The sequence below is a fragment of the Bidens hawaiensis genome, unplaced genomic scaffold, assembly GCF_021521415.1.
Source record: "Bidens hawaiensis isolate Kalapana, Puna unplaced genomic scaffold, B.hawaiensis_p1.1 tig00009139_1, whole genome shotgun sequence".
NCBI lineage: Eukaryota > Viridiplantae > Streptophyta > Magnoliopsida > Asterales > Asteraceae > Bidens > Bidens hawaiensis.
Genome location: NW_027491672.1, coordinates 198,835 through 219,468, shown reverse-complemented (window position 1 = coordinate 219,468; position 20,634 = coordinate 198,835). Strand labels below are relative to the sequence as shown.

General features: G+C 32.7%; 1 long non-coding RNA gene and 1 pseudogene across 1 annotated transcript; both read right to left on the bottom strand.

Moving 5' to 3' along the window:
* Nucleotides 1-1,560: 1,560 nt before the first annotated feature.
* Nucleotides 1,561-5,542, bottom strand: LOC143531266 (uncharacterized). The gene is made up of 3 exons (XR_013134992.1): nucleotides 5,352-5,542; nucleotides 2,472-2,626; nucleotides 1,561-1,854 (listed from the first exon to the last, which is right to left on the bottom strand). It is a non-coding gene; the product is annotated as an uncharacterized LOC143531266 (long non-coding RNA).
* Nucleotides 5,543-18,767: 13,225 nt separating this feature from the next.
* LOC143531254 (UDP-glucosyltransferase 29 pseudogene) lies at nucleotides 18,768-20,139 on the bottom strand (annotated as a pseudogene).
* Between the last annotated feature and the right edge of the window lie 495 nt (nucleotides 20,140-20,634).

Here is a 20,634-nt window from a genome sequence, read left to right as displayed (position 1 = left end):
CATTAAATTACAATTACATCCATCCGCTTTTCGTTTAGCTTAAAGTTGGTCCTTTGTTTTTTGATTAAATCTACAAATGTTACTTATGGGGTTAAAGTTTTCTTGTTTATTCTTCAAAAATGTAGTGTAGCATCACATACTCACATGGTCCTGCTATGTTCATTTCACCCACCTGAAGCTCTCAACTTTATTTTTAATCATCCGTAAAAATTTTGAAGGTTTTCTACTTAATCACATTGAGCTATGAAGTTCACGTCTTATTCACAACCAATTGCATTGGTAATTCAAGACGATGCATTTATTACGACCCCACATCTCTCTTATTCAGGAGCAGTGGAATTTAAGAAATGTGTGACACAAAAAATACGATACGTTATATGTAAGATACAGTAAACAAAATCTGAGCTAAGAACCTACAAATTATTCTTGATTTTAGTTACTTGAAAGATGTAGACCGTGAAAATGATAACAAATATCAACAAAACAACGCAAGGTTTTTTTTTCTTTTTAATTTTTTTAATATGTTAAAAAAGTAGTTATTGAATCTTCAAATTAATTTACATGTTTGTGTTTGATAAACAAGGGTGGGTTTCTTTGTCATGCAGTAAACCTCATGGGTTTTTCTATAAAACATAATTTTTGGAGGGTAAAAACTAAAAGTACTACCTTTTGACCATTGTTTTTACAATAACGTGTGTTATTTGTTTGGCTCAGAACAACTTAGATCCGAACTAGTGGGTCAGATCCGAACTAGTGCATTCCATAAGGTTCGAAGCATTGTTATAGATTAAAGTGGCCAACATCATGTTAATGTAATAGCAAACATAAAAATCATTTGTGTGTGTCAAGTTGAAGCCAAACCGAATTGAACCAAACAGACTCAAAATTTTATAGAATATCATAACCGAAGACGAGACCAATTTATGGTCAGTTGGTCTTGGTCTTTTCGGGTTGGGTTGGTATCCTTTCATGTTAAAATGTTTCATATGTCTCGATAACTTATAAACTATGTATAATCCCAACTTAAGATAACGTAAAATGATTTAAATGTTTCCATGCGTATGGGTTACTCAGTCCAACCCGAATCTTGCGTGGTTCTAGCAAGCATCAAGCAGTTGAAGAGAGTGGGCACACTCTGTCACTCCTAAATCTGTGGACTATAAATGCAGATTGAAGAAACTTATTCTAGAGCAAGAATAGAGAGAAAAGAAGACGACGATGGTTGCTTGCTGACGGTGTTTCAGAACCAAACTTACATCAAACTGTGTTCTTAGCTTCTACGTTACGTATTTATGCTTCGAAGCTACCATTGAAACGTTAACGGTTCCATCCCCCGGATTGCAGAACAACCAATTCAGTTTACAATCACAACATAACAGCCGTAGCTTGCTTATTTTGGTTATAACTTTTAAATAGAGATATTTTAAAAGAAAAAAGTGCTTTCGGTAAACAATCAACATATTACATATTAAAATGTTATTTTTTTGAAAATCAAAAACAATTTCACAAACTTCAAATATTTTTATATGAAAGTAATATATATAACAAAAAAGAAAAAAGGGCCTTCCTAACATGTCATTCGCGGCACAAGTCATCACACCTCTGAAATTGTTAATCTACGCAACACAAAGCTTGTCTATTAGTTTACAGTTTACACTGAATGAAGTAATTACCAGTATAAAGATTGCGAACAACCCATAATACATAAAAGAATTAAGATTCAACCATATCTTTTATGGACAAAAGTTTCAAATTGGTTTTGATTTCTCATAACATACAGCAATCGTTCATAGATGAATATGAAAACAAAAGACAGTTGTAAAAGCCTCATCAACTTCAAAAGCATCCACCCAACTGTCAAAGAAAAAAAAACACATGTATTAAGATCACAAGTGGTGCAACGCCGGCTAGTTCGCCAAGGTGAAACCGTGTAAGAAAAACATTATATAGTTAGTATATTGGATCGATTCTAGCACAGAGACCCTCAACACTAGCTGGCGTTTTTTTCAGCCAATGAAGAATCACCACATTTGTTTTGACTTTATGTTTAGGCTAACCACTCAAGTGCCTACTGCCTATGTTTAGTCTTCTTTTATTTTCACCCTCGTTTGCTATGTTTAATTATTTTTGGTATTTTCCCCCAACATTTAGTATAAAGAAGCATAATTTCTTTCAAAAGGATTGATGACAAACAAGGCCATTACTTTTTGTTATTAATTGCGGGTTAGTCACTATCTAAGATAACGGCTTGTTGTGTCAGAGTTGCTAATATATCAAACCAGCGTTCCAGAATTCTGTCTTAGCTAAAGTCACCATCTCAAACAACAAAAAACTTAAACCTATTTCTCAAACCCCACCAAAAAACACCCTAATTTTCATCATCTATTTTTAAAACCAATCTACTTCAAATAAATGCTAGGTTCAAGGTTTCCAACATAAAGTATAAAGAAGCAGGATAAGAAATTGCTTACCATAATAGCATCAATCTCCTCCTGAGTCATTGAAGTTCTTTTGGGTTGAAGAGAGGCTTTCCCCCCTAGAGTTTTATCAGATGGAGCAGACCTTGAGAAAAAAGTGGATGGTAAATCACTGGCAGCAGGTGCGGCTTGTGTCTGAGCCCCTGAACCTGCAGAATGATCCCATTAGCTACAACTTAAATGTCCCTAGATTGATAATATATGAGCAGTTAATTCGTGCAAAGGATTTGTAACATATTATCTTATATACATTAACATATCATAAAGCTGCATAAGCTTATGAAAACATACATGACACGTCCCACATACCACAATGCAGCAACCTTATTGGATATTCACTTGTTCAAACCTTGATTTTAAGTCCATCCGTCACCCAAAAATAGGAAGAGAAGGCTTGCTTTGATTAATGAGTTCATATTGATGATATTACACAAGTTGAAAAATTGAATAGAATAATATATGAATGCATTATAACAAAAGAAAAAAACTCAATATATACAAAAGGCACACCCTAGAAAAGCCTATATCGGGTCAATGAACCATAAACTAAGAATACATACTAGATACTAAAGAAGCTAATTCAAGTATGTAACAAACTCTTGTTAGTTTCTCACCGATTAAATATTGCAATACAAAGCCTTCCATTATATAAAGGGATTACTTCATAGAACAGTAACCAACTTTGAAAGGTGTTCCAATCAGGTCACTGATGTAAACTTTTGTTCCAATCAGGTCATTGAACTTTCATTTTTGTTTCAATCATAGATATTTTACCTGGATAGCAGGTAATCTAGGTTTTTTTTAATTTTTCGATGTTTTTACTTTGCATAATAACTTTTAAAAGTTGCGAAAATTAGTAAAAATGCGAAATATAATTTTAAAATTCCGAAAATTTGCAAAAAATGTTCGGAAAATTGCAATAAATTGCAAAAATTGAAAAAAAAAAAATGTTCAAGACGGGTCGGAACGGGTTAGGGTCAACATGTTCGGGTTAGAACGGGTTAAGATCGGAACTGGTCAAAACAGATTTCGGGTCAGCTTTTTTTTTTGGACCAACGAATCAGCGCGTTTTCAACACGTTACAGCTCGTTTAAGCGATTTTTTCAGTTCGTTTCAGCACTTAACAGCTCGTTTAAGCAATTTTTCAGCTGGTTTAAGCGATTTTTCAGCTCGTTTCAGCACTTAACAACTCATTTAAGCGATTTTTCAGCTCGTTTAAGTGATTTTTCAGCTCGTTTCAGCATCTAACAGCTCGTTTAAGCGATTTTTCAGCTCGTTTCAGCACCTAACAGCTCGTTTAAGCGATTTTTCAGCTCGTTTCAGCACCTAACAGCTCGTTTAAACGATATTTCAGTTCGTTCCGACCCGAAACCCGTCCCTAAATCATTGTTAGGTGCTGAAACGAACTAAAAAATCGCTTAAACGAGCTTTTAGGCGTTGAAACGAACTGAAAAATCGCTTAAACGAGCTGTTAGGTGCTGAAACGAGCTGAAAAATCGCTTAAACGAGCTGTTACGTGCTGAAACGAACTGAAAAAGTTACTTAAACGAGTTTTTGCTGTTAAAACGAGCTGTAACGTGTTGAACACGTGCTGATTCGTTGGTAAAAAAAAACTGACCCAAAACCTGTTTTTACCCGTTCCGACCTTGACCCGTTCTAACCCGAATATGTTGATCCTAACCCGTTCCGACCCGTTTTGAACATTTTTTTATTTTTTTTACTATTTTTGCAATTTATTGCAATTTTCTAAACTTTTTTGGCAAATTTTCGGAATTTTAAAATTATATGTCGCATTTTTACTAAATTTCGTAACCTTTAAAAGTTATTATGCAAAGTAAAAACATTGAAAAATTAAAAAAAAATCTAGATTACCTGCTATCCAGGTAAAATATCTAGGATTAGAACAAAAATGAAAGTTCAGTGACTTGATTGGAACAAAAGTTTACATCAGTGACCTGATTGGAACAACTTTCAAAGCTGGTTACTATTCTATGGAGTAATCCCTTATATAAAAAGCTAAAAATCAAAAACCAACTATAATGTAAAATCTCCAAAACATAATAACAGAAAGGAACACAAAAATGATGCACTAACTGACTATATATATAACACATTTTGATTTGTATGCTTGCTATATAGTAACATAACCAATAATCAAAATTCAAAATCTCCTAAAACATTACAGAATTAATAACTATTTAATCAATTGGAGCTCCATAACTAAAATCAAATTCTCTTATTCTATCCCTAAATCTAATTACAATACAAGCCTTCCATATCCATTATATAGGAAGCTGAGAAAGTGAGAATCAAAAACTAACTAACATGTACAATCTCCAAAGCATAATAACAGAAAGGTACAAGTAAATGATGCACTAACTAATAGCACTCTGATGAACATCAAGGGTTGGGTTCAAATACAGTCTCTAAAGCTAGGAAGTTGTAGAAAGGGTATCAAACAAACTCTGATTGAACTCAAACGAGCGGCATTGAAACCATCTCGTCAAACTCTGTGATATTAAATTTTAGGTTTTCGCTTTTCGATCATAGCTTGTAGATTTCAGAACTTTGTTCGGATCATTGTGTTTTTTGTTTATTTTCGGATTTGTGTTATATTTATTTTTGCTCGGCATTGTGTAATATAATATTTTGTAAGATAACTTAACCCTAAACATCAATACTAACACAAACCCTAAACATCAATACTAACACATTTTGACTAATAAGTTAACATAACTTATTAGATCTAACTTAACCAATAACACGTTTTCTCATATTGAATCTAAATGCACAATAATAATAATAATAATAATAATCCGAACATCATTTATAAGAAGGAATAAAAAATGAAACCCTAGAAAGAGGAAGACGAACCAGAAGGCGTGTGATGACGCTGTGGAAACTTGATCCGTGGAACTCTCTTCAACGCTTGTGATGCTCCCATGGCTTACTCGATTGGAAGCTGCGGTGGTTTGCGGCGACGGCGAACGCGACCAACGAATATTTTGCGGTTGCGAGTTCCAAGGGACCGGTCTTTGGTTATAAAATAATATTGAAAATAATTGACCATATTTTTTTGGCGTGTATGACTGGGATGAGGAAACGGGTACGGTTACTCAATCGGTATTAGGTTTTGAGTTTTTTAAATATGTATTTTTCAAATTTTGTCTTTGGTATCATTACTAAGAATTTTAAAAAAAGTCGGTATTGGTATTTTCGTGACCGGTATCATCTCATCCCTATGTGTTGCCATTTTTAATTCAAAAAGAGAGAATAGAGAAAATTAATGTTTGTTTGTTTCTATTAGGGGTGCAAACGAGCCTAGGTGCTCGCGAGCCACTTGAGATCGTCTATTAAAATGCTCGATCGAGCCGAGCTTAATCAAGTCTGAGCCCGAACTTCACTTATTGAGCTCGAGTCAGCTCGCAAGCTTAAACGAGCATGTCATTTATATAACTTTTTAAAATATATATTTATATTTAATAATTATTAATTAATATATATATATATGGTTAGTATCAGTTGAGAACTCTAAAAAAGTTAAGAACTTCTAGGAACTCATAAGAACTAAACAATTTTTTAATTATTTTCATATATTAACATTGTTTGAGACTAGTTTTACCATATTTATATATAAATTTTTTATTACATATATAAATCACAAGTTTACATATGTGTAAAATTTATGTAATAACAAATTTACATATATGCAATAAAAAAATTAGATATTTGTAAAAACTAATTTTCATAATTGTAATCGTAAATATATATATATAAATAGTAATAAAACTACACTCAAATAACACTAATATACAAAAAAATTTATAAAAAACGTTAGTTTTCAAGAGTTCATTCAAGTTCTTAAATAATTTTAAGGGTTCTGTAATGATACTCATCCTATATATATATATATAATGTTATCAAAATAAACTAAAATAACTAAATAATATATATTATTTATAAAAAAAACTATAATAGAAAAAAACATATAAAAATAATTATAAATGTATAAATAATAATTGATATATAGTAAACAAGTTGAGCTCGAGCTTTAAAGACAGAGCTCGAGCCCTGTGTAAGTTAAACGAGCCAAGCTCAAGCATAGTCGAGCCCATGCTTGACTCGGCTCGTTTGCACCCTTAGTTTATGTTTATATGGGAAGTTACAATTTTATCAAAGTTCAAAGTTACTCTTGGTCGTTAATGTACTGGTTCGGTTCAGTTTAGTTCCATTTTTAGACTCGACCATTATTCGATTAACTTTTTGGTTTTTAGTTTGTTTCGGTTAATAATCAAAATCAAATTTGGACTAAAATTTTTACTTGGAAATGCATGAGTTGGATGCATATAAATGCATTAAATAGAGATATAAGTTCATGAAATGAAGATATAAATCTATAAAATAAAGATATAAATCATATAGTTGTTGTATAAAACATGGAATGCGTTACATTGATTTATAAAAGCTCTAAATATATTAAAATATGAACGATTTAATTGGGTTAATTTCAATTAACCGAGGGTATAAAAAATAATGCTAACTAATTTTCGATTAAATTGGTTATTGATTAGTTTCGATTAATAATCAAAAGTACCGTATGAATACTATTTATAGTCTTACTATGTTTAATGTTCTTCTTAAAGCAGTAAACCACTTAAATGTATGAGCGCTCCACTCTACTTCTTTGTTTTGTGCTATTTTATTTTATTTATGAAAATGTTGCATTATGTGATTTTACTAATGAATTAATTGAAATATAACTTTACACAATACTAATTAAGTGTTTTTATCAATTACTTTAAAATCACTCAAAATTTTTGTTAACGTTATAGTGTACTTTGACTTTTGTTGTAGGTTTTAAACTTATTTGGAACTTTTATATGAGTTGAAAGTAAATATTAAGTGGGACCATGAAACAACTGAAAAATGTGTTTACTACTAAGTGAAAATTTTCCTTTAGTAAACTATCATTGTTCCTAAAATTAATCTTCTACAAGATTTTTGACAAAAACAGACTAGATGTTGATTGGTATTTGAATTGCACAAACTAAAGTATGGGTGTTAAGACTATAGATAAATCGGTTAACCAAACTGACCCGAAAACCAAACCCAAACTGAACTGGTTTGAAACCGATTATGTAGAAACCGGTTTGGAACTGATTGAAACCGTCGGTTTGGAACCTGTTTGTAGTTTTCTCCATCAAAACTAGTTCCAAACCGGTTAACCGAACCGAAACCGGCCAAAACCGGGAAAAAGTCGGTCAAACCCCGAACCGAACCTATCAAAACCTGAACCGAAACCGATCATAATATGGTAAGAAACCGGTTTCAACCCGAACCGAAACCGATCATAAACCAGTTTTGACTTTTGTTGACCAAACCAAACTGGTTTTAACCCAAACCGGTTTTGAGTTTTAAACCGGTTTGGTGCACCTCTAGTTAAGACTGTTGGTATTCGGAATTTGATTTAAAGTTTCGTTTTCAAAAGTTTGTATTAGATTAGAAGTGATTCAAAATTCAAACTTTGAGACGGAATCAAATTTATGAACTAATTAGAGTATCCGATGTAAAATTATACATATATTTATTTATTAAGTGTGTGAGCATATAAACGTTTGTATAAATGACGCTTATTGTACAAAATGCACAAAGGTTTTTAGCGTCATAATTACGTATAAAAATTAGATAGTTATGCAACATATATACAACTAATTATGCACAATAATTACTCATTTACATTACATGTAAAAATAGTTATGCAATAAATTTTACGCAAATCATTGAAAATCCAACAAATAAATTAGTTGGCTTGGATTTTCTGGTTGCTATAGCGAGCGTCGGTGCTATAACTAACTGAATTGATACCACTAAATCCACACAACGTTCTGCCTCAACTCATGGATTCAAGCCCACTAGTTCTATAATATATCTATTATGAGAAATCATTTTTAATTTTTAATATTTATTTAAACTTTTGTAATTTAGTTTTGAAAGAATAATCAATAATACCCTTTTAACGGGTCAAAGTTTTCCAATACAAAAGCTTGATTGGGATAGATCAAAAGAAAAGTATTTTTATTTCCAACTTTTTTAATTATTTTTTTCTTTCTCGTTGACCTATTTAACTATGTAGTTTCTTCTAATCACGTGTTTGAAAAGTTATTAAAGACCATTGACTTATTCGTTAAATTGCTTTTGTTAGATATTAATTTCCGCATTCGTCTTAACTAAAATGAATTAGAATAGAAAAGGGAATCAACCTAAAACAGTTCAGTTTATGTTTCAAATACAAATTTGAAACTGCTTTATGTCGGTGTAATAGTTTGCTTTAAACAAAACAATTTAAAATTGTATCTAAATTTAAAGTTTTAAAAGCTTTTTAACGAATGTTAACTCGTTTAACTTCTTTGTTATGCTTTCTTTTTAATTTCTTTAATGATTTTTAAGCAAGTACAAGGCATGAAATAACTATCAACTCGTTTCGCACGCTAAACAGTTATAGTTAACTTTTAACATCTTGGAATTCTTATTATCTTAGGATCGAAATATGACTCAAGAAGGTTTTCAATAATGGTGGGTTTGATCCTTGATTGTTGCGTTCTTGGATGAGTTAGACCTCATCATCATCATCATCATCGTACTCAGTATATCCCACCAATAGCAATGCTATGGTAGGGTCTGAGGAGGGTAAGATGTAGATAGCCTTACCTCTATCCCATAGGGATAGAGAGGCTGCTTCCAGTGAGACCCCCGGCTCGATAGTAGTTTTGCATCAAGCCTTGGACATAAGGCACATAGCACTCAATCATCGGGACACCGGCTGATTGGTGCATGTGCCCTTGTCTTTCGGCTATCAACGCCACCACATGATGCCTGATTAACCTTCCGCCACTTTTAACGTTATTTTCATGAGATTAGTAAAATAACGTCAAAATTAGTGCAATTTTACTTTTGCTCACCCGAGAGTTCACACATATATACATTATATGTGTGCACCGCAAGCAGGGCGTTGAGTTAGACCTGAAACGTCAAATCAATATGAATGACTGAAATCTCGTCAAAAAAAAACTCACTCGGGTATTAGAGGTAGTTAAAAATGTTATTAAAAAGCCATCTCGGGATTCTTCTATTGTGGGATTGGAAACTTGTGAAACTCTCCACTTTTGACTTCCTTTCCAAGGTCTGGTAGTCTGAGCTGTTTAATAATGTCATAAGCATTCTTACCAAAACAATCATTATGTTTTGCTTTTTATCCTTTATGGTTTCATTTAGAGCATCTCCAACCATATATTTAGTTTGTCATTTAGTCTATGTGTCAAATGAGTTGGATGAGAGAGGAGAGAGAAATAGATGAGAGAGAGTGTATGATGTTTAGAAAAGTGGATGAGTTTGGATAAGTTTGTGAGTGTGAAGTTAATGAAAAAGTAGAGAGAGAAAAGTGAAAAGTAGAGAGAGAAGAGATAAATGGTGTTTAGAAAAGTGGATGAGTTTAGCATTGTGGATGCTCTTAATTGAGATAGCGATACACATAGACAGTTATGACGTCTTAACGTGTAAAACCCATATTATACGTTGATTTAGCCTCGAATTTCACTCCATGCACATAACTAACTATCATCCACCGACTTCCATTTAAAAGTTAATTAAATCTTTGTGTTTGTTAACTACCATCGTCTATTACACTTCTTATAGACGGATTTTATAGACAATGGATAGTTAATTAAATCTTTGTGTTCTTAACCGTGACGATGCATAGTTTTGTGACATCTAGCTCCATTGAAGGATTTAAGTTGAGGAATAACGCTACTAAAAGTCTAATTGTCCAAACAATGTGGGGGGAGATGGTTCGTATGTGAAACATGAACATAAACATGGCATTGTTAAATTGACGGTGTTGGGACGACAATGAGAATAAAAGTGTTGAAAACGAAGGAAGAGGCAGCCGCATTGCTCTCATAATGTAGTCATGGAGGAACTCTCGGGTTTAAAGTTATAGGCAAATGGCTGAAACTCTTTTTTTTCTTTTAATTAACATGTAGAAGAAAGATACATGTGACATGAGAGATTAAAAAAATCGGTATAAGGAACATTATACAAGGTTTAGTGGTCATCATGTGTGTCACTAAATATAAACATGTAACTTTTTCTTTCTTTTTTCCTGTTATGTTTTTTAATTGAGAATTTGTTAAACAACCAACAACTTATGATTCATTTATATATTAAAGCCTCAAACAATAATTAAAAACACATATAAACTCATCTGATATGAAACATAATGTTTATACACTTCCAATAAATTGATATTGAACTAAAATAAAATGACACCGATTAAATAAAAACAACATACGCATTAATATTTGGTGGATAATCTAGAGAGCTCAAAACGAGGCTATATTGAGTTTCAAAACACTCTTCGATTCAATCGTTTTGATGTCTTTTTTATTTATTTTTTGGTTTTCTTCAAGTAATCGTAATTTTAGATTAATGCTAAGTAGAGCGCGGCTTAGAAATCAGCTTCTTAGTATGTAACTGTTTTAATAAAGTGGCTTTAAAAAATAATATAAAACAGGCAAACGGTTTGGTGGGAATGGAAGAGGCAACAAACAAACAAACGGTTATATGTCTTTCTCTGAGAATCGAGACAACCTACATTTTTTCTACATCAAGTGCTACATCTAAGAAACCTAACTTATTTGTGGTGAAGCTTCTTCATATTTCTAGCATTTTTATTTATATCAATGTTGACAAATTTATGATATAAATTCCATAATAAAGTTCAAAACTCAGCCTAAGACTAAATTCCGTTGACTGTTAATAAAAAGAGGCAATTTCATAACCATCGTTACAAACATTGAAAATCTTCTATATTATTAAAACAAAACATTATTTCACATGTCATTTAATTAAAATAACTAACTAGGATGTCAAATAATACTAATACTATTGATATAGAATTACTAATTAACAAAGTTACAAATGTAACTTTAAATGTTATATTAAATGAGATTTTTAGATATTGATGAATTATTAAATTTTATTTATCATTATTTATATGTTATGAATCCATAAGATAGGTTATTACGTATATTATTAAATCATATTATGCATATCAGCTCATGTATCGTTGTATCTTTATTCACTTGCATTTATATATAGTTTTATTGTTGCTTGCTTGTTTTATGCTTCATAATTTTTTTTTGATTGAATGTAACGTGCATTCTACACACAAATCTCAAACTGGTGATGCGTATGGGAGATGCTTGTCTTATAAGTAATATTTGACCATAAATAATATCAACACGTAACATGTTGATTATGTATAAGAGGATAATTACATTAAGTAGAGTTCTGATCACCCGAATGATAATTGCATAATATTGGAAAATTTTCGATCAACCGGTTGATAAAAACAAAAGTTTATTTAGAGTAAAACGAATAATATCGGTTAACATAAACATCTAACATGTGTATGTTACAATTAAAGTAATTAGAAGTCTCATATACTATGTTTTCTTTGGGGATTGTAAAAGGTAAAATAAAGATTTAGCAACCAACATTCAACAATAGAGTTTAATTTACATGTAAAAATAAAGATACGCAAAGTTATATTCACATGCTGCAAATGCTTAAAATTCGTATATATATATATATTTATGCAATCACATGTCCCATGAGTAACCTTTTACTTATTTTAATTGATATAAATATTATACGTACAACGACTTTTATAAAACGTCACCAATTGTTCTTTTTATACTATTGTATTATTATTATTATCATTATTATTATTATTATTATTATTGGAAAATTAAAACATATTGTTTTTTTTGGAAACTAGTGTACGTAGTCCAATTCATACGCAAATTTTAAACCCGCATTCCACTCTATAGAAATAGGGAGTACTTGTAACATCCACCAAGGAAGCCTTTGGTTCTACATCAACTTCCTCATCAACATCATCTTTAAAAACATATAGATAATTAGATAGGCAGATTTTCAACTAATCCGCCTTCATTAATACTCCTTTATTTTACACAATGCTTTGCTTCTTGAGCTCTTGTTTTGCAAGATGCAAGTTTAAGAAGAATAGCAATAAATCTTCAAATTACGTAGCTAGAGATGATCTAGACGTACACAAAAAGGTTGTCACTAAAGGGGTCACTCAATATGTATCTAATTGTGATATGAAGCACTCAAGCCCTTGTGGCAATCAGAACACGGGTACCGTGAGGGTTAAAGTGATGATGAGCAAGGAAGAAGCAATGATGTTGTTGTCAAAATGTGAGCGTGGATCAGGAACCCTCAGTTTCAAGAACGTCGCTAAAGAGCTCACAAAGATACCCGCAAGTCGTGTGTCTTTAGTTCATGATCATCCATGGATCAGTCCTAACAATGAAGTCATGCTTGAGAGCATACCCGCAGAACCCTAAAATCGTTCGCTTAATTTATTCAGATTTACTAGAATATCTTAGGTTTTTTAGCGTCTAAATATGCTTAGATATTCACTATTTTCTTGTTACACATATGTAGCTTGTGATCAAAGCTTTCGATATATTTGAAGTTTATATGTAATTTTTTTAGAATGGAGTGTAACTCCATTTTTTTACTTCGTATATATAACCATATGTTTTTGTATTTTCATTTGCTTACGTGAAGTAATAGAAACATTGTTTGATTCGATTGTTTCAGTTAAGTATGGTGATCATCTCGTAATTAGTTTTATTTGAACTGGGTGCAGGTGTGGCTCAAATACCCGTTACTTAGGTGTTGTTTGTTTTTTCAGAGGTAAAATGTCTGAAGTTTGCGGACCACATCTGCCAACATCTGTAGCAGAAGAGGTGGACCAAAACTCTGCAGTCTGCAACAAGAAGACTGTTTGTTTTTTAACATCTGCAAACTGCTAAAATATAACATAAATTTTTTAATAAGCTGACATTTAAATCAAAAAGTCATTTTACGTATAAATTCCGGAAAACACCATGCCGTAGCCGTTAGGGGGTTGCCGAAAACTTACCGGAGAAGAATTTTCACACTTTTTAACACAACAAAACATAATAATTAATCAAATTGAACTCAAAATTGAAACAAACACATGTAATTTCTCACTAAAATCGGGCAAATTACATGATTCCAGATCTAAAACATGGTGAAACGGAAACTAAAAAATAAATTATAATGTTTACATATATTTTTAACATAAGCTTAGATCTTGGAAGCTTGGATCTTGACGGGCTGGTGGACAGGTGGTGCCCGGTGATGGCAGATCTTGAGCTTGCTATTTGTCAAATTTCTTGTAATGATGGAGGAAGAAGGTGGAGTGCAGCTGTGGGTGGAGCAGCAGCTGTTAGTGGAGCAGCGGCGGTGGAGTGGAGAGGAGTGCGGCGGTGGAGTGGAGGCCGCCGGCGGGGTTGCGGCTGTGGAGGAGTGGGGCGTGGAGTAAAGGGTTGGAGATGATTAGGGTTTAGCTTTGGTTGGAGTCTGATGAAGGAAATGAAGGAAAAAGGAAGAAGAGGGGGAGAAGAGGTGAGAAGTAACAAGAACAACACTTCTAGGAGAAGAGGGTGTGAAGAGGTTTTTTAATGAAATCACTTTGGGAAAACAAACACACTACAGACCATAACCTCTGCGCGTGTTCTGCGTGGCGAAGTGAAAAGTGGTTTGGAAGAGCTTCTGAAGAAAAACAAACAGCCCCTTAGCATGTAATTTTTGTTTTGTGCCCGGTTAGGTTTTTTTTCCGGGTTTGGTTTCTATTCCAAGCTTGCCTTTCAAAAAAAAAAATAGAAACATTGTTTGCGAAATCTGAAAGAACCTAGCTTCATTTTTGCACAAAATATCTGTTATGTATATCTAATATTGATGTTAAAAATTAAGAACTTAATTTATATTGAAAATAAAAAACTACCAACATGCATGCAGAATGATTTTTTCTAGCCGGTAAATTTTTTATTATTACAAATATAAAGCTAATTATATGGTTTCTTATAGATTAGTTTTTAATATGAAAACTACACCGGCTTTAAATTTCTAAAAAAGTTTGGCTAATTAACCTTTAAAGCATATAACTTTTATACACACATATACAAAACAGGGTTGAGTTATAATAAGAAGATTAGTTTTTGTAAAAATGATAGGAAATAATCTTGGCCATTCATTTTAGATTTGAATGGTTGAGATTAAATTAGAGAGAAAATCAAGTGTAAAACAAGGGTAAGTGCATAATAGGGATAACACATTTGTTGAGTTTCTCTCTCCACATGCTAAGGCACATGTCAAATTCCCCTATCATTTTAAAACGTCCATAACTTTTTTATATGACATTTTTTTAAAACAATTTCACCTTAATAACGAGTGTTTTTTTATCTTTTATATGAGTATCATATTGCTATATAAAAATAAAAAAAAATTTCGTGAGTTTTTTATAAATTGTGTTTTGCAAAATTGTGTTATACAATTGTGTTTTATTTTTTCATAGTGTTTTTTGCATTGTGTTTTTGACATTGTGTTATTTTATTGTGTTTTGCATTGTGTTTTTTATTTTCATAGTGTTTTTTCAATTGTTTCTTTTTCATTGTGTTTTTCATAGTGTTTTATTTCTCAACATGAAAGTGCTTTTTGATATTTTGTTATGTATGCTTTTTGTGAGAAATTGAAAAGTTATTAACTAGTTGAGCATATTAAACCAGATCTTGGTCGGTCAAAGAGATACTGGACATCTCGAGCAAACATAGAAGCAAAATGTGAAGTGATACAAGCAATCTTCTTTGTTACTTTTTGGTTGACTTGGAGAACGAAAAATGACAAGATTTACCAGGATATACCAATTTCGGTTAAAAAAAGGTGGTTAACGACATCAAGGCAACATCGTTTTTATGGGCGAAACTTAGGAGCAGTTGGTTAATTAAGCTTGGATTGGGAAGAATAGTGCATATTTAACTTTTTGTAAAATTTTCCCATTTAGTTTGTTGCTTCATGTTTTGTTGTTCTTTTGATTTGTAGACATTTTTAAGCTCTTATTGCTTGCAAGTTACTCTCTCTTCTTTCTAATGATTTTAGCCTTTTGAAAAAAAGTTGGACGATAAGTTTTATTCTTTTAAATTATTCATGATTTTGATCAATGAAATTTACGTTTAGCGCCCACTACTTTGAGATTTACAATTAGCGATTATCTTTGCTCAAATTCCATCTCGACTAACAACTACGTTGGGGACTAACAGTCGACTGAGATTCATCTTATGAAGAGGAATTGTATTGGTATGATTCTATGCCAACTCTAGCTAATATCAAATATTCAGTGAAGAAGGGAAAATATATTAGTTGAATATATACTTGAAAGTTGAAAGTACATGTATAATATAAAATTCAAGTTACACTTCCAAATTATATATATGCTTTTGTAAATGTGCACTTATGCCCATCAATTTGACTTGCATGCAAACGACACCACTTATAAAAGTAGCTAGACTGCCTAGTTTCTTACCTATATTCTCTCATAGCTAGTTCCTTTTCAACATTTTCTTTAATCCAAATTAAATAGACTTGAACGATGGTGATAATTAGTATAGTCAAATTTGATAGCATGGAACATTTGGTCATGAGAAGGGTACTTTATTCAATTTTATCATGTGCTATGCATGAAGAGTGTGAAACCTTACACAGTGGCCAGTGCCACCTCAAGGATACATCATTCATCAACCTTCAAGTTCACTCACTCACTTATTCAAATGGCAAGCGTGGATTGGAAAGATTGATACAAGTTTAATCTCGTAATTTCTTCATTATAAATTGTGGGTTGTTTTGGCTTTGTCTTGTATGCAACTCTTTGTATTTAGTTAGGCCTCTTACGGTTTTCAAGTGATCATTTTCTCTTTATATATAGTGATATTGACTTTAATAAAAAAACTTATTCAAATGGTGTTATATATACTTGGTGAGACATCACAATTTTAAATTTCATTTTAGATATAACTGATTTACTATTAATATTTTTAAACACTTGTTTAAAAACAAAAATTAAATACCGCTCATTAAATATCTGGTCCTCGTCGCAGTCAGGTACACAAGGTTTGTGAATATGTTCAATCAAATCCAAGCCAATGTTGATTTACGTTTTCTTGGTTACGTAATTCTGGACGATTAACTTGTTAGTCATCAATTGTCTCAAAAGTCGGTTGGATGTCTTCATTACATTGACAAATCACATTACATCTGTGTTCTCGAATCATGTAAGGTAATATGATGCAAGCATACATTACTTCTACTTTTTTTTCTTTGTTAAGCATTGTCACGCCGGATTTTGCATGATACATCAACGTCGCTTTAGAAGACCGAATGCTCGTTCAGTATCATTTCTTGTTGGTTATGGAGCCACTTTAAAATTATTTTGTTGTCATCATGTTGACATGTGCGTAAGATAATAAAAATAAATTATTCATGATTTATTCAGTCAGGGAGATGATATTCGTATAGTCCTTCCTATCTATGATGAAGAATTAAAGAGAATTAATTAATAGTTAAGAAAATTGATTTTGTATGGCTCATGAGCATAGGTCACTCGCGCCATCCTTTTCTTACGGGGCCTCACATATCAAGATGGCGTGATGTTCATTTTGAGTGACGCCACATCAACACGTACACCTCTCACTGGGTATAACACTACACCTGCCTTAAAGGTGTTAAGAATATATACCTTTTGTTCACTTTATCCCGACCATCTAACCCAAAATTACATAAATGAGTTCACTTTTCATCCGATCCATCCTAAAACCCTTTCTTAATTATTTAATTCATAAAAATATTATTAATATTAAATAATAATAATACTAATAAATGTTTTTGTCATTTAAATTATTATTATAATAGCTAATATCAAATCCAAATATATTCTTGATTTTTGATTTGCATTCCATCCCAACTCATCCTGCTTCCACTCTGAACAGCCTAAAATGAATGTATTTCGGGTTTACAAACACGTATATCATATAAAAACTATCACAAAACCATAATTTAAACTCTTATTCCCATAACAAAATTTGTTTATTACTAAAGAACTATGTAGAAAAACGAACTTGAACAAACGAACATCAAAATTCAGATCATCAACACGACAACCTGACAAACAAAACAAATACAATTAGAATCACAAAAAAGAACTAGACGGTCAACGTGATAAAACCCAAAATCTAATGAAGATAAAGATTGAGAGATATAATATCAGATTAGAGATGATTTTTTGGGTCTCAAATGTACAACGTACCCTTTCTCTCTTTTCTTTTATTACGCCTTGATGAGTCTAAGTCCAGCCCATGAGTGCAACACTATCTTCGAGCTCATCACCAACTCTAACAAGCACTAGCCCAAGACTCCTCACAACTTTAGCCTTGCTTATGTTTGGCCCAAATTGATCTCGGCTCAATTCAACATACAAATTACCAAAACAATTACTTTAGAACTAATAATCTCATTAAAATTTTCAACATTATTATTTGCTATAGATTTCAACAATTAAAAACCCTAGACTAAATTAAACTGTATCTTTTTCTTAAAATTAAGACCCTAATTGAATATAACCTAAAATATATGCATTAAATACGTAAGCCTTGAGGCTAAGTAAGCACAAAAGTTTGTTTACTTTTATATCACGCATGATCAATATCAAGAAAATATTAGAACTGAATCAAATTTTAAAAGGAGAAGATATTTCATATATGATATATGGGGTTTGATATTGCATTCACTCGTTACTTTTCAATCTTATCAAATTGCTTCACCTTCTAAAATTACAAATTTCTAAATTAAAATAACATTTATGCCTCATAAATCATTTGATTTTGATATATTTTGTTGTTTATGTAATTCGTGAATCTTGATTATATAACAAGATTATATAACAAAGACAAAGCCTCTAAAAAGGTCATGAGATCGAGATTCTCGAGAATAACAAGAAATGATATATATATAAAACCTAATGGTTTTTTCATTGAATAATTGATACTTAGTTAGGCTACACAAAAGAGGGTAGCCTTCCTCTTAAACCAAAACTTAAAACATAAATATAAAAACTAAATGCAGGGGTTGATTTCTTTTACAAACATGTCATTAAAAACCAGAACATGCTGAAAAGAAAAACTTACCTCCACAATACCAAAAAAAAAAGTTCTTGTGAAAGTCTAGATAAAACTTCTAAATGGTAACATAATATCATATGTAAATCAAGTAACTCATAAAGATGGATGAGTGCTACCCTTGCCTTCTCATCTCTTCCAAAGTCTTTTTGATAAACCTTTCAGCCCTTTAATCTTCTTCAATTTCGCCATCGCCGCCATCGTGGGCCCCACCAGTCTTGCATAGTTGCAGCAGCTCCTCCACTGCAGCCACAATCTCCATCTCTCCCTTAACCCTCAATGCAGCACTCATTTTCTTGGTTTTTTCCCTCACAGCTTCCCCTAACTTACTCACCATCACATTCTGCACAACCACAGCCACGTTCTTGCGCCCGAGCCGCCCATTCCCATCCCTAACCACCTCCACACCAACCCCAACTTCGACAACCAACCGAGCGTTGACCGGCTGGTCAAACTGCATGGGCATGGCTATTATTGGGACACCAAACTTCATAGCTTCCATGACTGAACTCCAACCACAATGACTCACAAAACCACCAACATTTTTGTGCCCTAAAATTTTTGTTTGTGGGGCCCACCCTTCAACTAATAAACCCCTATCTTTTACCCTTTCAAGAAACCCTAATGGCAAAGCTTCAGAAAGCTTTCTCTCTTTTTGCCCTTTTGGGAACCTTAAAACCCATATGAAATTCATGTGACTCATTTCCAACCCATGTGCAATATCTTTCAAATCATCACTAGTAAGAAAGTATTCACTCCCAAAAGAAACAAAAACAGTGGATCCAGTGGTTTTTTTATCAAGCCACTCGATCACACTGTTTTCTTTCATGTTCACCTGACGCGGGTCCACTACAAGTGGACCCAGATGCACAATCTTTTTACCAGTCAACACCGAAAGATAATCAGAATTCTTACCTTCGATCTCATTAAACGATTTAACAAGAATAATACTTGTCGAATTGTTATAACATCCAATGATACTCCCTAAATCCTTACGGTTTTCTTCCGTGCACTCAACACGATAGGTATTATTAGCAGCAGCAACACTAGTGGTGATAAACACCACCGCAGGGATTCGAAGGGCAGCAGCCGCCTTTGGAGCCCACGGTTGTAGAATATCATAAATGAGCAAATCAGGCATTAGGGTTTTCAAGATTTTCGAAAACCGAGGGCTTGACATATCAAAAGCTTGTTTGAGAACAGGCATAAGATGGATAGGGAGGCCATTGGTGGTATGAAGGTGTGGTGGAAGTTCAGGTAATGTGGGAAGTTGGAGTTCCACGAATCGAATCGAGGCTAAACTTCGCTTGTTTTTCAATGTTTTGGTGACCGAATTGAGGTTAGCAGGAGTCGAGCAAAGGTAGACGTCGAAAAGGTTTGAGTTACTCAGTTTCTTGGCTAATTCAAGGAAGGGTGAGATGTGACCATGGCCTAACCATGGGAACATCAAAACAGTAAGCCTTTGGTTGTTCATTGTCATTCTGAAAATCAAAAGACAAAAAGGTATGCAATATGAAAATTGATTAGAAGGTGGTTGTGTTTGTTTGAGGTGATCAACGATGGTGTATATATATTAGTTTTGAAACTATGGAAAGTTGCTTTACACATGGAAGAAATTGCATGAAATCTTATATTTACATGCATTGGGATTTTAGTTAAGAGTTGATATTTTCCACATATAATTACTCGGACGTTATTGCAGTTATTTTTTTGTAACCGTGGAACACAAGACAAACGTATATCTTGAAAGGTTTAATTTCTAGTTAGATATTTTGAATCTACAATCAATATAACTTTATTTTGGCTATAAAGAGGAAAAATAACATGTTAGTACGTTTTTTGTATATATGAATTTACTAAACTAGACATCTAAATGTTTGCCTGCATTTTGGATGAAAAAAAGTCTAATAACTGGTGTGATTGAGTACTCTAAAACCGTCTTCATTTAGGTTGGTTGGACAGAAAAGCGTCTAACCCGATTGAGTACCTTTGAACCGTCTTCTTTGCTATAGGGTGTGGTTTGGCCGGTTTTTTAA